The sequence below is a fragment of the Oncorhynchus masou genome, unplaced genomic scaffold (genome assembly GCF_036934945.1).
Source record: "Oncorhynchus masou masou isolate Uvic2021 unplaced genomic scaffold, UVic_Omas_1.1 unplaced_scaffold_659, whole genome shotgun sequence".
NCBI classification, from domain to species: Eukaryota; Metazoa; Chordata; class Actinopteri; order Salmoniformes; family Salmonidae; genus Oncorhynchus; species Oncorhynchus masou.
In genome coordinates, this window is record NW_027013031.1 from 85,001 (window position 1) to 102,500 (window position 17,500).

The 17,500-nt window shown below is 46.3% G+C and overlaps 1 pseudogene; it reads left to right on the forward strand.

Moving 5' to 3' along the window:
- The window catches only part of LOC135536743 (E3 ubiquitin-protein ligase SMURF1-like), a 70,259-nt pseudogene that overhangs the window by 15,868 nt on the left and 36,891 nt on the right, over window positions 1-17,500 (forward strand).

The window sequence follows — 17,500 nt, forward strand, 5'->3', positions numbered from 1 at the left end:
GTAGCTGAAGTTAGCTAGCTAACCTCTGTTTCAGTAGCTGTAGTTAGCTAGCTAACCTCTGTTTCAGTAGCTGTAGTTAGCTAGCTAACCTCTGTTTCAGTAGCTGTAGTTAGCTAGCTAACATCTGTAGCTATAGTTAGCTAGCTAACATCTGTAGCTATAGTTAGCTAGCTAACATCTGTTTCAGTAGCTGAAGTTAGCTAGATAACATCTGTTTCAGTAGCTGAAGTTAGCTAGCTAACCTCTGTTTCAGTAGCTGAAGTTAGCTAGCTAACCTCTGTTTCAGTAGCTGAAGTTAGCTAGCTAACCTCTGTTTCAGTAGCTGTAGTTAGCTAGCTAACCTCTGTTTCAGTAGCTGTAGTTAGCTAGCTAACATCTGTTTCGGTAGCTGTAGTTAGCTAGCTAACATCTGTTTCAGTAGCTATAGTTAGCTAGCTAACATCTGTTTCAGTAGCTATAGTTAGCTAGCTAACATCTGTTTCAGTAGCTGAAGTTAGCTAGCTAACATCTGTTTCAGTAGCTGAAGTTAGCTAGCTAACATCTGTTTTAGTAGCTGTAGCTATAGTTAGCTAGCTAACATCTGTTTCAGTAGCTGAAGTTAGCTAGCTAACATCTGTTTCAGTAGCTGAAGTTAGCTAGCTAACATCTGTTTCAGTAGCTGAAGTTAGCTAGCTAACCTCTGTTTCAGTAGCTGTAGTTAGCTAGCTAACCTCTGTTTCAGTAGCTGTAGTTAGCTAGCTAACATCTGTAGCTATAGTTAGCTAGCTAACATCTGTTTCAGTAGCTAGGTGTCATCATCTAAAAGCAACCCTAATTTATAAGACAGTTCTTATTTGATTAATGGTGGTCAGACCCATCTATGTGAAGCTAACAACAGTAAGGATTAGCCACAATAGTGGACTTTGCGGTTAGCCTTCAAAATAAAAGTATGTAATTGACAGTGATGCAAATGAATACAAATAGTAGAATTATGCCATAATTGAATAGATCATGCCAAAACGAAATTGGAATGTTGTTATATAAAATCAACAAATCAAATCAAATGTATATAGCCCTTCGTACAAAGGACAATGATTTGTTAATTTGACAAAGATATGTTGAAATCACACTGGATGTATTATACTTTAGAGTTGCATTGGGGGCATCCTTATTTCACTGTACAGCCTTACCCATGGATTGTGGGTCAATGACATGGGGTATCAGTCTACTCTGTGACACCCAGAGAACAGCTCTTATTGCGGGACTCTGAAACAACTGTGAATTGAGCCACATTTATTGTCAACCTGTTTGTATTGAACACTATTCCTGAGGAAAAACATTGCTGTGTGGATGTTTTGGAGTCTAACTCTGAGGAGGACGTTGGGAAAAATATCTTGGGTATTAAGTAGACTGTTACCCCATATCATTGATCCCCAATCCTTAGGTAAAGCTGTAGAGTGCAATATGAATGTCAAAACACACAATAGGCTGACTGGGGAGGTGATTTCACACAGTCACAGTCCCGCGATAAGAGCTACAACGTTAATATTTGCGTAAACTTTTCACGGTTGTGTTCTGCGGGCGTCACCGAGTGGACTGATAACCTATTTCATTGCTTCACATTCCAACCTTGTTTAACATTATCTAGTCTAAATATGGCATGATTCCACCAATTGTAACCTTCTGCATCACTTTCAAATAAGTACTTTTATTTTGAAGGCAAATCGCAAATTCCACTATTGTGCCTAATCCTTATTGTGGCTAGCTTCACAACACATAACCCGGTCCGGTCGAGCCTCATTAGACAGATGAAGCTAGCTGGCTGCTTATAACGTTAGCTTTGGGCAACAGGGTTAAGTAGCTGGCTAGCTATTTATTTTCATGAACTGAAGTTCAATTTCAATAGCCGAACAACAGGTGGCAACCTAGCTAATACTTACTCACAAGGATTCCTAAATCATTGCTAAGAATAATGAAAATGACTGCAGTTTCTACTGGTCATTGTTTTCAGGCTGGTTGTATTGGTGCTAGATAGGTACCAAGCTAACGCTAGCTACGTTGCGTTCTAACAAATAATGCTTTATTACCCAACGCGGTATTGTAAACAAACCCAAACGGCGTTCCATAGTATGTCGTGAAGCTAATAGCAGTGACACTATTACTGTGTAACTCCGGTAGGGCAACATCTGAACAATAGCGCACTTGGTAGTGTGTACAGTTGTGGCCAAAAGTTTTGAGAATGACACAAATATTCATTTTCACAGTCTGCTGCCTCAGTTTGTATGATGGCAATTTGCATATACTCCAGAATGTTATGTTGTTAGCTTCAGGGCGCCCAAGAAAGTCCAGCAAGCGCCAGGACCGTCTCCTAAAGATGATTCAGCTGCGAGATCGGGGCACCACCAGTACAGAGCCTGCTCAGGAATGGCAGCAGGCAGGTGTGAGTGCATCTGCACGCACAGTGAGGCAAAGACTTTTGGAGGATGGCCTGGTGTCAAGAAGGGCAGCAAAGAAGCCACTTCTCTCCAGGAAAAACATCAGGGACAGACTGATATTCTGCAAAAGGTCCAGGGATTGGACTGCTGAGGACTGATGAATCTGATGAATCCCCTTTCCGATTGTTTGGGGCATCCGGAAAAAGACTTGTCCGGAGAAGACAAGGTGAGTGCTACCATCAGTCCTGTGTCATGCCAACATTAAAGCATCCTGAGACCATTCATGTGTGGAGTTGCTTCTCAGCCAAGGGAGTGGGCTCACTCACAATGTTGCCTAAGAACACAGCCATGAATAAAGAGTGGTACCAACACATCCTCCGAGAGCAACTTCTCCCAACTATCCAGGAACAGTTTGGTGACGAACAATGTATTTTCCAAGCATGATGGAGCACCTTGCCATAAGGCAAAAGTGATAACTAAGTAGCTCGGGGAACAACACATCCATATTTTGGGCCCATGGCCAGGAAACTCCCCAGACCTTAATCCCATTGAGGACTTGTGGTCAATCCTCAAGAGGCGAGTGGACAAACAAAACCCCACAAATGCTGAGAAACTCCAAGCTTTGATTATGCAAGAATGGGCTGCCATCAATCAGGATGTGGCCCAGAAGTTAATTGACAAAATGTCAGGGCGGATTGCAGAGGCCTTGAAAAAGAAGGGTCAACACTGCAAATATTGACTCTGCATCATCTTCATGTAATTGTCAATAAAAGTCTTTGACACTTATGAAATGCTTGTAATTATACTTCAGTATTCCATAGTAACATCTGACAAAAATATCTAAACACACTGAGGCAGCAGACTGTGGAAATTAATACTTGTCATTCTCAAAACTTTTGGCCACGACTGTACACCAGAACATGATGCACCACTGATGCACAACCCAGAATCGGTGCTCGATCAGTCCCCAAAGTCAACATCATCCATGACAGAGAACGGTTGATTGTCAACATCATCCACGACAGAGAACGGTTGATTGTCAACATCATCCATGACAGAGAACGGTTGATTGTCAACATCATCCACGACAGAGAACGGTTGATTGTCAATGAATCCCATTAACTTGGTGTTATGGATTTCACCTTTGAGTTGTCTCGCTGAAAATCAAATTTATTTATAAAGCCCTCCTTACATCAGCTGATATCTCAAAGTGCTGTACAGAAACCTGAAATGTTCTTACTCTTTCAAATGACTGTTTGGCTTGTTGACTGCTCGATCCACACAGCAGACATTGTGGACTAGGTTTGGAACGCTGTGTTGCACGTGTAGTGCAATATTTTACATGGCATCATTACGCTGTGTACCTACGTTTATATAGGTATGCACATCAGCTTTGACATCGATTTTGCACATCGGCTTTAAACTAGACTTCGGGTCGATACCGATGTTGACATTTTTAGCTAATATCGACCGATTCCGAGATGTTTACGGATATATCGTGCATCCCTAGTACAAACCTTATTGGGCACAGACAACAGCACAAAGGGCAACAAGGTAGAGACAACAATACATCACGCTAAGCAGCCACAACTGCCAGTAAGAGTGTCCATGATTGAGTCTTTGAATGAAGAGATGGAGATAAAACTATCCAGTTTGAATGTTTGTTGCAGCTCGTTCCGGTCGCTAGCTGCAGCGAACTGAAAAGAGAAGTGACTAGGATTGTGCCATTGGCTTCTGGACAGTGAAAGAAAGTTGATATGAAAAACAATTAAACAGGAGAGAAATGCTGGTTCCAATGGCCTATTAGGAAGACTTTATAAAATAATTGCCTCCACGTTTCCGTAATAGCCTGCCTCTCGTTGCCTGTATACTTGAGGAGTGAATGGGAGGCGCTCATAAATTACCATTTGGAAAATAACAATAGTAGCTCTTTATTTAAGAAAGTGCAGAGAGCCACATCAAACAACAGAAATACTCATCATAAACATTGATAGAAGATACAAGTGTTGAACATACGAATACAGATAAACTTCTCCTTAATGCAACCGCTGTGTCAGATTTCAAAAAGGCTTTAAGGTGAAAGCACACTTTGCAATTATGTTAGGTCAGCGCCTAGCCACAGAAACCCATACAGCCATTTTCCAACCAAGGTGAGGTGTCACAAAAGTCAGAAATAACGTTAAAAATAATCCCTTACCTTTGATGATCTTCATCTGGTGGCACTCACAGGTCTCCATGTTAGACAATAAATGTTTGTTTTGTTCAATAAAGTTAATCTTTATGTCCAAATACCTTCGTTTTGTTGGTGCGTTTTGTTCAGAAATCCAAAGGCACAATGCGAGCTCTCAAGACGAAAAGTCAAAAAAGTACAATAAAAGATAGTAGAAACATGTCAAACGATGTTTAAAATCAATCCTCAGGGTGTTTTTGTCATAAATAATCAATAATATTTCAACCGGACAAAAACTTTGTCAATGGAAAAGGTAAATGCTTCTCCTGATCTTGGTTCATGTCTGAAAGTTTCCCCTGTCCTCTCATTGAAAGCGGTGTATCTCCCTCATTTTTCAGAGTAAAAGCCTGAAACAATGCCTAAAGACTGGCCACATATAGAAGAAGCCATAGAGCTTGTGAACTGGGTCCTAAGTCTTTGTATGGTGGATAGGCTTTCAATGGAAAAACAGCCTTTCAAAATAATAGTACTTCCTGGTTGGATTTTCCTTGGGTTTTCGCCTGCCATATCAGTTATGTTATACTCACACATTATTTTCACCGTTTTGGAAACTTTAGAGTGTTTTCTATCCAAATCCACTAATTATATGCATACCCTAGCTTATGGGCCTGAGTAGCAGGCAGTTTAATTTGGCCACGTTTTTCATCCGGAGGTGAAAATACCACCCTATATCCAAGACAGGTTAAGGGTACGGGTTAGGGTTTATGTTAAGGTTAGGGTTTACGGGTTAGGGTTTATGTTAAGGTTAGGTTAGGGTATGGGTTAGGGTAAGAGTACGGGTTAGGGTTTATGTTAAGGTTACGGGTTAGGGTTTATGTTAAGGTTAGGGTAAGGGTACGGGTTAGGGTTTATGTTAAGGTTAGGGTAAGAGTACGGGTTAGGGAAATAGGATTTTGATTGGGGCTAAATTGTGTGTCCCCACAAGGTTAGCTGTGCTAGACTGTGTGTGTAATGTGTGTTAACTGTGTTTTCCAGTGAGCCTCCAGACCAGAGATGGTTTGGGCAGCGGAGGACCCGTGGTCGACTGTAGAGGACTGTTAGAGAATGAGGGGTGAGGATCCTTCTGTGGTTGTGTGTGTTGGAGGGCTCTCACTGTGTGTGTTGGGGCTCTCTCACTGTGTGTGTTGGAGGGCTCTCTCACTGTGTGTGTTGGAGGGCTCTCTCACTGTGTGTGTTGGAGGGCTCTCTCACTGTGTGTGTTGGAGGGCTCTCTCACTGTGTGTGTTGGAGGGCTCTCTCACTGTGTGTGTTGGAGGGCTCTCTCACTGTGTGTGTTGGAGGGCTCTCTCACTGTGTGTGTTGGAGGGCTCTCTCACTGGGTGTGTTGGAGGGCTCTCTCACTGTGTGTGTTGGAGGGCTCTCTCAGAGTGTTGGAGGGACTGTGTGTGTTGGAGGGCTCTCTCACTGTGTGTGTTGGAGGGCTCTCAAGGGGTATGTGACTGAGAGTGGAGAGAGTGTGTGTGTGTGTGTGTGTGTGTGTGTGCGTGCGCAACAGGTGCATGTGTACGTAACAGGTGTGTGTGTAACAGGTCAGTGTGTGTATGTGTGTAACAGGTGTGTGTGTGTAACGGGGGGGTGTAACAAGTGTCTGTGTGGGTGTGTGTGTGTGTAGGCCTGTGTTTGAGAGCTGTTTCAGTGAGGAGCCGCTGCCGTACTCAGACCCCACGGGTGCCGCTGGGGGCGGGACCTGTCCACCGGATTCACCCAACCAGGAGAACCGGCTCCAGGCTCAGCGAATCAGAGGCCAGGATTCCCAAAGACACACCCATACCCCTCAGAACCGACCGCATGGCAACCAATCACCTGATCTGCCTGAGGGATACGGTGAGAGAGACGGAGAGAGTTTGTGTTATTTACAAATGGTACAGGGCCAGGTGTGTGTTATTGACCAGGTGTGTGTTATTTAGCAGGGCCAAGTGTGTGTTATTGACCAGGTGTGTGTTATTGACCAGGTGTGTGTTATTGAGCAGGGCCAAGTGTGTGTTATTGACCAGGTGTATGTTATTGGCCAGGTGTGTGTTATTGACCAGGTGTGTGTTATTGAGCAGGGCCAGGTGTATGTTATTGACCAGGTGTGTGTTATTGAGCAGGGCCAGGTGTGTGTTATTGAGCAGGTGTGTGCTATTGAGCAGGTGTGTGTTATTGAGCAGGTGTGTGTTATTGAGCAGGTGTGTGTTATTGACCAGGTGTGTGTTATTGACAAGGTGTGTGTTATTGACAAGGTGTGTGTTATTGACAAGGTGTGTGTTATTGACAAGGTGTGTGTTATTGACCAGGGCCAGGTGTGTGTTATTGGCCAGGTGTGTGTTATTGGCCAGGTGTGTGTTATTGGCCAGGTGTGTGTTATTGGCCAGGTGTGTGTTATTGACCAGGGCCAGGTGTGTGTTATTGACCAGGTGTATGTTATTGGCCAGGTGTGTGTTATTGACCAGGTGTGTGTTATTGACCAGGGCCAGGTGTGTGTTATTTAGCAGGGCCAGGTGTGTGTTATTTAGCAGGGCCAGGTGTGTGTTATTGGCCAGGTGTGTGTTATTGGCCAGGTGTGTGTTATTGGCCAGGTGTGTGTTATTGGCCAGGTGTGTGTTATTGACCAGGTGTGTGTTATTGAGCAGGGCCAAGTGTGTGTTATTGACCAGGTGTATGTTATTGGCCAGGTGTGTGTTATTGACCAGGTGTGTGTTATTTAGCAGGGCCAAGTGTGTGTTATTGGCCAGGTGTGTGTTATTGGCCAGTTGTGTGTTATTGGCCAGGTGTGTGTTATTGGCCAGGTGTGTGTTATTGGCCAGGTGTGTGTTATTGACCAGGTGTGTGATATTGACCAGGTGTGTGTTATTGACCAGGTGTGTGTTATTGAGCAGGGCCAGGTGTATATTATTGGCCAGGTGTGTGTTATTGACCAGGTGTGTGTTATTGAGCAGGGCCATTTGTATGTTATTGACCAGGTGTGTGTTATTGAGCAGGGCCAGGTGTATGTTATTGACCAGGTGTGTGTTATTGACCAGGTGTGTGTTATTGAGCAGAGCCAGGTGTATGTTATTGACCAGGTGTGTGTTATTGAGCAGGACCAGGTGTGTGTTATTGACCAGGTGTGTGTTATTGAGCAGGGCCAGGTGTGTGTTATTGAGCAGGTGTGTGTTATTGAGCAGGTGTGTGTTATTGAGCAGGTGTGTGTTATTGACAGGTGTGTGTTATTGACCAGGGCCAGGTGTGTGTTATTGACCAGGGCCAGGTGTGTGTTATTGGCCAGGTGTGTGTTATTGGCCAGGTGTGTGTTATTGAGCAGGTGTGTGTTATTGAGCAGGTGTGTGTTATTGAGCAGGTGTGTGTTATTGAGCAGGTGTGTGTTATTGAGCAGGTGTGTGTTATTGAGCAGGTGTGTGTTATTGAGCAGGGCCAGGTGTATGTTACTGACCAGGTGTGTGTTATTGAGCAGGTGTGTGTTATTGAGCAGGTGTGTGTTATTGAGCAGGTGTGTGTTATTGACCAGGTGTGTGTTATTGAGCAGGTGTGTGTTATTGACCAGGTGTGTGTTATTGACCAGGTGTGTGTTATTGACCAGGTTAGTGTGTTTTGACCAGGTTAGCTGGTCTTGACTTACAGGTTAGCTGGTCTTGGCTGTTTACAGGTTAGCCGGTCTTGGCTGTTTACAGGGCGGTTTTGGCTGTTTACAGGTTAGCCGGTCTTGGCTGTTTACAGGTTAGCTGGTCTTGGCTGCTGCTGGTTAGCTGGTCTTGGCTGCTGCTGGTTAGCTGGTCTTGGCTGTTTATAGGTTAGCTGGTCTTGGCTGTTTACAGGTTAGCCGGTCTTGGCTGTTTACAGGTTAGCTGGTCTTGGCTGCCACAGGTTAGCTGGTCTTGGCTGTTTACTGGTTAGCTGGTCTTGGCTGCTGCTGGTTAGCTGGTCTTGGCTGGTGCAGGTTAGCTGGTCTTGGCCGTTTACAGGTTAGCTGGTCTTGGATGCTACAGGTTAGCTGGTCTTGGCCGTCTACAGGTTAGCTGGTCTTGGCCGTTGCTACAGGTTAGCTGGTCTTGGCTTTACAGGTTAGCTGGTCTTGGCCGTTTACAGGTTAGCTGGTCTTGGCTGTTTACAGGTTAGCTGGTCTTGGCTGCTGCAGGTTAGCTGGTCTTGGCTGCTACAGGTTAGCTGGTCTTGGCGTTTATAGGTTAGCTGGTCTTCGTTTACAGGTTAGCTGGTCTTGTTTACAGGTTAGCTGGTCTTGGCTGCTACAGGTTAGCTGGTCTTGGCTGTTTACAGGTTAGCTGGTCTTGGCTGTTTACAGGTTAGCTGGTCTTGGCTGTTTACAGGTTAGCTGGTCTTGGCTGTTTACAGGTTAGCTGGTCTTGGCTGTTTACAGGTTAGCTGGTCTTGGCTGTTTACAGGTTAGCTGTTTTTGGCTGCTATGGGTTAGCTGGTCTTGGCCGTTTACAGGTTAGCTGGTCTTGGCTGTTTACAGGTTAGCTGGTCTTGGCTGTTTACAGGTTAGCTGGTCTTGGCTGTTTACAGGTTAGCTGGTCTTGGCTGTTTACAGGTTAGCTGGTCTTGGCCGTTTACAGGTTAGCTGGTCTTGGCTGTTTACAGGTTAGCTGGTCTTGGCTGTTTACAGGTTAGCTGGTCTTGGCTGTTTACAGGTTAGCTGGTCTTGGCTGTTTACAGGTTAGCTGGTCTTGGCTGTTTACAGGTTAGCTGGTCTTGGCTGTTTACAGGTTAGCTGGTCTTGGCTGTTTACAGGTTAGCTGGTCTTGGCTGTTTACAGGTTAGCTGGTCTTGGCTGTTTACAGGTTAGCTGGTCTTGGCTGTTTACAGGTTAGCTGGTCTTGGCTGTTTACAGGTTAGCTGGTCTTGGCTGTTTACAGGTTAGCTGGTCTTGGCTGTTTACAGGTTAGCTGGTCTTGGCTGTTTACAGGTTAGCTGGTCTTGGCTGTTTACAGGTTAGCTGGTCTTGGCTGTTTACAGGTTAGCTGGTCTTGGCTGTAGCTGAGTTGACGTATCGCTGTCGCTCTGCTCCCACCTCAACAGCTGCAGTAGAGACTCTCTCTCACGCAGCACTTCTCATGTTAAAAACCACGTGTTCCGGATACTATTATCCCTAGTGTGTGTTTGTGTCCAACGTGTGTGTGACCTTTCTGTATGATGTGTGTGTGTTACAGAGCAGCGCACCACGGTGCAGGGACAGGTGTATTTTCTTCACACACAGACGGGAGTCAGCACCTGGCATGACCCACGCATACCCAGGTAATACACGCCAGCCGTCTACCTTCTACCCTCACTATCCTACCCTCTACCCTCACTATCCACTACCCTCCTATCCTTCCCTCTACCCTCACTATCCTACCCTCACTATCATGACCCACGCATACCCAGGTAATCCACGCCCACCATACAGCCAGCCGTCTACCTCCTACCCTCTACCCTCACTATCCTACCCTCTACCCTCACTATCATGACCCACGCATACCCAGGTAATACACGCCCACCATACTATCCTACCCTCTACCCTCACTATCATGACCCACGCATACCCAGGTAATACACGCCCACCATACAGCCGTCTACCTCCTACCCTCTATCCTACCCTCTACCCTTACTATACTACCCTCTGTCTTTCCTTCTACCCTCACTATACTTCCCTCTGTCCTTCCCTCTACCCTCACTATACTACCCTCTACCCTCACTATTCTACCCTCACTATCCTACCCTCTACCCTCACTATCCTACCCTCTACCCTCACTATCCTACCCTCTACCCTTACTATCCTACCCTCTACCCTCACTATCCTACCCTCTACCCTTACTATCCTACCCTCTACCCTTACTATCCTACCCTCTACCCTCACTATCCTACCCTCTACCCTTACTACCTACCCTCTACCCTTACTATACAAATCTCTACCCTCACTATCCTACCCTTACTATCCTACCCTCTACCCTCACTATCCTACCCTCTACCCTCACTATCCTACCCTCTACCCTCACTATCCTACCCTCTACCCTCACTATCCTACCCTCTACCCTTACTATACTACCCTCTACACTACCCTCTACCCTACCCTCTACCCTCACTATCCTACCCTCACTATCCTACCCTCTACCCTCACTATCCTACCCTCTACCCTCACTATCCTACCCTATACCCTTACTATACTACCCTCTACACTATCCTCTACCCTACCCTCTACCCTCACTAACCTACCCTCACTATCCTACCCTCTACCCTCACTATCCTACCCTCTACCCTCACTATCCTACCCTCTACCCTCACTATACTACCCTCTACCCTACCCTCTACCCTCACTATCCTACCCTCTACCCTTACTATACTACCCTCTACACTATCCTCTACCCTACCCTCTACCCTCACTATCCTACCCTCACTATCCTACCCTCTACCCTCACTATCCTACCCTCTACCCTTACTATACTACCCTCTACCCTCACTATCCTACCCTCTACCCTTACTATCCTACCCTCTACCCTCACTAACCTACCCTCTATCCTACCCTCTACCCTTACTATACTACCCTATAGCCTCACTATCCTACCCTCACTATCCTACCCTCTACCCTTACTATACAAATCTCTACCCTCACTATCCTACCCTCTACCCTTACTACCTACCCTCTACCCTTACTATACAAATCTCTACCCTCACCTTCCTACCCTTACCATCCTACCCTCTACCCTTACTATCCTACCCTCTACCCTCACTATCCTACCCTCTACCCTTACTACCTACCCTCTACCCTTACTATACAAATCTCTACCCTCACTATCCTACCCTTACCATCCTACCCTCTACCCTTACTATCCTACCCTCTACCCTTACTATCCTACCCTCTACCCTTACTATCCTACCCTCTACCCTTGCTATACTACCCTCTACCCTTACTATCCTACCCTCTACCCTTACTATCCTACCCTCTACCCTTACTATCCTACCCTCTACCCTTACTATCCTTCCCTCTACCCTCACTATCCTACCCTCTACCCTCACTATCCTACCCTCTACCCTTACTATCCTACCCTCTACCCTCACTATCCTTCCCTCTACCCTCACTATCCTACCCTCTACCCTCACTATCCTACCCTCTACCCTTACTATCCTTCCCTCTACCCTCACTATCCTACCCTCTACCCTCACTATCCTACCCTCTACCCTCACTATCCTACCCTCTACCCTTACTATCCTACCCTCTACCCTTACTATCCTACCCTCTACCCTCACTATCCTACCCTCTACCCTTACTATCCTACCCTCTACCCTCACTATCCTACCCTCTACCCTTACTATCCTTCCCTCTACCCTTACTATCCTACCCTCTCTACCCTCACTATCCTACCCTTACTATCCTACCCTCTACCCTCACTATCCTACCCTCTACCCTTACTACCTACCCTCTACCCTTACTATACAAATCTACCCTCACTATCCTACCCTTACTATCCTACCCTCTACCCTCACTATCCTACCCTCTACCCTCACTATCCTACCCTCTACCCTTACTATCCTACCCTCTACCCTCACTATCCTACCCTACCCTACTATCCTACCCTCTACCCTTACTATCCTACCCCTACACTACCCTCACTATCCTACCCTCACTACCCTCACTATCCTACCCTCTACCCTCACTATCCTACCCTCTACCCTCACTATCCTACCCTATACCCTTACTATACTACCCTCTACACTACCCTCTACCCTACCCTCTACCCTCACTATCCTACCCTCACTATCCTACCCTCTACCCTCACTATCCTACCCTCTACCCTCACTATCCTACCCTCTACCCTCACTATACTACCCTCTACCCTACCCTCTACCCTCACTATCCTACCCTCTACCCTCACTATCCTACCCTCACTATCCTACCCTCTACCCTCACTATCCTACCCTCTACCCTCACTATCCTACCCTCTACCCTCACTATCCTACCCTCTACCCTTACTATCCTTCCCTCTACCCTCACTATCCTACCCTCTACCCTCACTATCCTACCCTCTACCCTCACTATCCTACCCTCTACCCTTACTATCCTACCCTCACCCTTACTATCCTACCCTCTACCCTCACTATCCTACCCTCTACCCTTACTATACTACCCTCTACCCTCACTATCCTACCCTCTACCCTTACTATCCTACCCTCTACCCTCACTAACCTACCCTCATCCTACCCTCTACCCTTACTATACTACCCTCTACCCTCACTATCCTACCCTCTACCCTTATCCTACCCTCTACCCTTACTATACAAATCTCTACCCTCACTATCCTACCCTCTACTACTACCTACCCTCTACCCTCACTATCCAACCCTCTACCCTCACTATCCTACCCTCTACCCTCACTATCCTACCCTCTACCCTCACTATCCTACCCTCTACCCTCACTATCCTACCCTCTACCCTTACTATACTACCCTCTACACTACCCTCTACCCTACCCTCTACCCTCACTATCCTACCCTCACTATCCTACCCTCTACCCTCACTATCCTACCCTCTACCCTCACTATCCTACCCTATACCCTTACTATCCTACCCTCTACCCTATCCTCTACCCTACCCTCTACCCTCACTATCCTACCCTCACTATCCTACCCTCTACCCTCACTATCCTACCCTCTACCCTCACTATCCTACCCTCTACCCTCACTATACTACCCTCTACCCTACCCTCTACCCTCACTATCCTACCCTCTACCCTTACTATCCTACCCTCTACACTATCCTCTATCCTACCCTCTACCCTCACTATCCTATCCTACCCTCACTATCCTACCCTCTACCCTCACTATCCTACCCTCTACCCTTACTATCCTACCCTCTACCCTCACTATCCTACCCTCTACCCTTACTATCCTACCCTCTACCCTCACTAACCTACCCTCTATCCTACCCTCTACCCTTACTATACTACCCTAGCCTCCTATCCTACCCTCACTATCCTACCCTCTACCCTTACTATACAAATCTCTACCCTCACTATCCTACCCTCTACCCTTACTACCTACCCTCTACCCTTACTATACAAATCTCTACCCTCACTATCCTACCCTTACCAACCCTCTACCTTCCACTATCCTACCCTCCCCCACTATCCTACCCTCTACCACTTTACCTAATTAGCGCATCCAGTTGGAAGGCTTACCCTCACTATCCTGTTTACCATGTAGAGCCCTCTAAGGTGGGTTGTGATTCCTACCCTCTAAGGTGTACTATGTGACCCTGTACCCTTACTAGGTGTGTTGTGATTGGTCCAGGGACCTGGCCAGTCTGAGCTGTGAGGATTGGGTCCGCTCGGCCGGCTGGGAGGTGAGGAGCCGGTGTCGGGACTATCCTACTTTGTATCACAACAACTTCCCTCTACCCTCACTATCCTGACCCCCGGCTACCCATTACTATCCTACCCTCTACCCAGTTATTTACTATCCTACCCTCTACCCTCACTATCCTACCCTCTACCTTCCAACCAAACACTTCCTAGTTGTTGATCAGTCACTATCCCCCCTCTACCCTTACTATCCTTCACCTCTACAACCCACTATCACTTCCCTCTACCCTCACTATCCTACCCTCTACCCTCACTATCCTACCCTCTACCCTTACTAACTACTCTACCCTTACATCCTTCCCTCTAGTTCATCTATCCACCCTCTACCCTCACTATCCTACCCTCTACCCTTACTATCCTATCAGTCCACCTTTAGCTATCCTACCCTCAACCCTCACTTCCTAGTTCTATCACTATCCACCTTTAGCTGCAACTATCCTACCCCAACCCACTATCCTGTAGTCTGTTCTATCCCCCCACCTCTCCATCTATCCTACCTCCCCCAACCTCAACCACTTACCTGAATTGATCAGTCCATCCAGTTGGAAGACTCCAACCAACCACTTCCTGTAGTTGATCAGTAAGGTGGGTTGTGATTGCTGTAGAGCTCACCAAAGGTGTGTTGTGATTGGTGTAGAGCTCAGTCCAGGTTGTTGTGATTGGTCCAGGGACCTGGCCAGTGTGAGCTGTGAGGAGTTGGGTCAGCTCCGGCCGGCTGGGAGGTCCAACCACACTTCCGGATGTACTTTTGATCAGTCCACCTTTAGCAGTTCAATGACCCCAACCAACCACTTCAGGTACAGTTATTGATCAGTCCACCTTTAGCTGCAATGACTCCAACCAACACACTTAATTTATTTAATAAACATGGTTATGTAACACCCAATGCCCCTATGTGAAAAGTTAACCAACCACTTACACTCAATAACTGATTGTCCACCTTTAGCTGCAATGACTCCAACCAAACACTTCCTGTAGTTGTTGATCAGTCCACCTTTAGCTGCAACAACTCCAACCAAACACTTCCTGTAGTTGTTGATCAGTCCACCTTTAGCTGCAATGACTCCAACCAACCACTTCCTGTAGTTGTTGATCAGTCCACCTTTAGCTGCAACAACTCCAACCAACCACTTCCTGTAGTTGATCAGTCCACCTTTAGCTGCAATGACTCCAACCAACCACTTCCTGTAGTTGATCAGTCCCCCTTTAGCTGCCATGACTCCAACCAACCACTTCCTGTAGTTGATCAGTCCACCTTTAGCTGCAATGACTCCAACCAAACACTTCCTGTAGTTGTTGATCAGTCCACCTTTAGCTGCAATGACTCCAACCAACCACTTCCTGTAGTTGATCAGTCCCCCTTTAGCTGCCATGACTCCAACCAACCACTTCCTGTAGTTGATCAGTCCACCTTTAGCTGCAATGACTCCAACCAAACACTTCCTGTAGTTGTTGATCAGTCCACCTTTAGCTGCAATGACTCCAACCAAACACTTCCTGTAGTTGTTGATCAGTCCACCTTTAGCTGCAATGACTCCAACCAAACACTTCCTGTAGTTGTTGATCAGTCCACCTTTAGCTGCAATGACTCCAACCAAACACTTCCTGTAGTTGTTGATCAGTCCACCATTAGCTGCAATGACTCCAACCAAACACTTCCTGTAGTTGTTGATCAGTCCACCATTAGCTGCAATGACTCCAACCAAACACTTCCTGTAGCTGTTGATCAGTCCCCCTTTAGCTGCCATGACTCCAACCAAACACTTCCTGTAGTTGTCTCTCACGTCGCTGTGGAGGAATTTCGGCCTAGATCCTCCCACAACATCTCCATTGGGATTAGGTTTGGACTTTGACTAGGCCATTCCAACATCTCCATTGGGATTAGGTTTGGACTTTGACTAGGCCATTCCAACATCTCAGTTGGGATTAGGTTTGGACTTTGACTAGGCCATTCCAACATCTCAGTTGGGATTAGGTTTGGACTTTGACTAGGCCATTCCAACATCTCAGTTGGGATTAGGTTTGGACTTTGACTAGGCCATTCCAACATCCCCATTGGGATTAGGTTTGGACTTTGACTAGGCCATTCCAACATCTCAGTTGGGATTAGGTTTGGACTTTGACTAGGCCATTCCAACATCTCAGTTGGGATTAGGTTTGGACTTTGACTAGGCCATTCCAACATCTCCATTAGGATTAGGTTTGGACTTTGACTAGGCCATTCCAACATCTCAGTTGGGATTAGGTTTGGACTTTGACTAGGCCATTCCAACATCCCCATTGGGATTAGGTTTGGACTTTGACTAGGCCATTCCAACATCTCAGTTGGGATTAGGTTTGGACTTTGACTAGGCCATTCCAACATCTCAGTTGGGATTAGGTTTGGACTTTGACTAGGCCATTCCAACATCCCCATTGGGATTAGGTTTGGACTTTGACTAGGCCATTCCAACATCTCAGTTGGGATTAGGTTTGGACTTTGACTAGGCCATTCCAACATCTCAGTTGGGATTAGGTTTGGACTTTGACTAGGCCATTCCAACATCTCAGTTGGGATTAGGTTTGGACTTTGACTAGGCCATTCCAACATCTCCATTGGGATTAGGTTTGGACTTTGACTAGGCCATTCCAACATCTCAGTTGGGATTAGGTTTGGACTTTGACTAGGCCATTCCAACATCCCCATTGGGATTAGGTTTGGACTTTGACTAGGCCATTCCAACATCCCCATTGGGATTAGGTTTGGACTTTGACTAGGCCATTCCAACATCTCAGTTGGGATTAGGTTTGGACTTTGACTAGGCCATTCCAACATCTCAGTTGGGATTAGGTTTGGACTTTGACTAGGCCATTCCAACATCTCAGTTGGGATTAGGTTTGGACTTTGACTAGGCCATTCCAACATCTCAGTTGGGATTAGGTTTGGACTTTGACTAGGCCATTCCAACATCTCAGTTGGGATTAGGTTTGGACTTTGACTAGGCCATTCCAACATCTCCATTAGGATTAGGTTTGGACTTTGACTAGGCCATTCCAACATCTCCATTGGGATTAGGTTTGGATTTTGACTAGGCCATTCCAACATCCCCATTGGGATTAGGTTTGGACTTTGACTAGGCCATTCCAACATCTCAGTTGGGATTAGGTTTGGACTTTGACTAGGCCATTCCAACATCTCAGTTGGGATTAGGTTTGGACTTTGACTAGGCCATTCCAACATCTCAGTTGGGATTAGGTTTGGACTTTGACTAGGCCATTCCAACATCTCAGTTGGGATTAGGTTTGGACTTTGACTAGGCCATTCCAACATCTCAGTTGGGATTAGGTTTGGACTTTGACTAGGCCATTCCAACATCTCAGTTGGGATTAGGTTTGGACTTTGACTAGGCCATTCCAACATCTCCATTGGGATTAGGTTTGGACTTTGACTAGGCCATTCCAACATCTCCAGTTGGGATTAGGTTTGGACTTTGACTAGGCCATTCCAACATCTCATTGGGATTAGGTTTGGACTTTGACTAGGC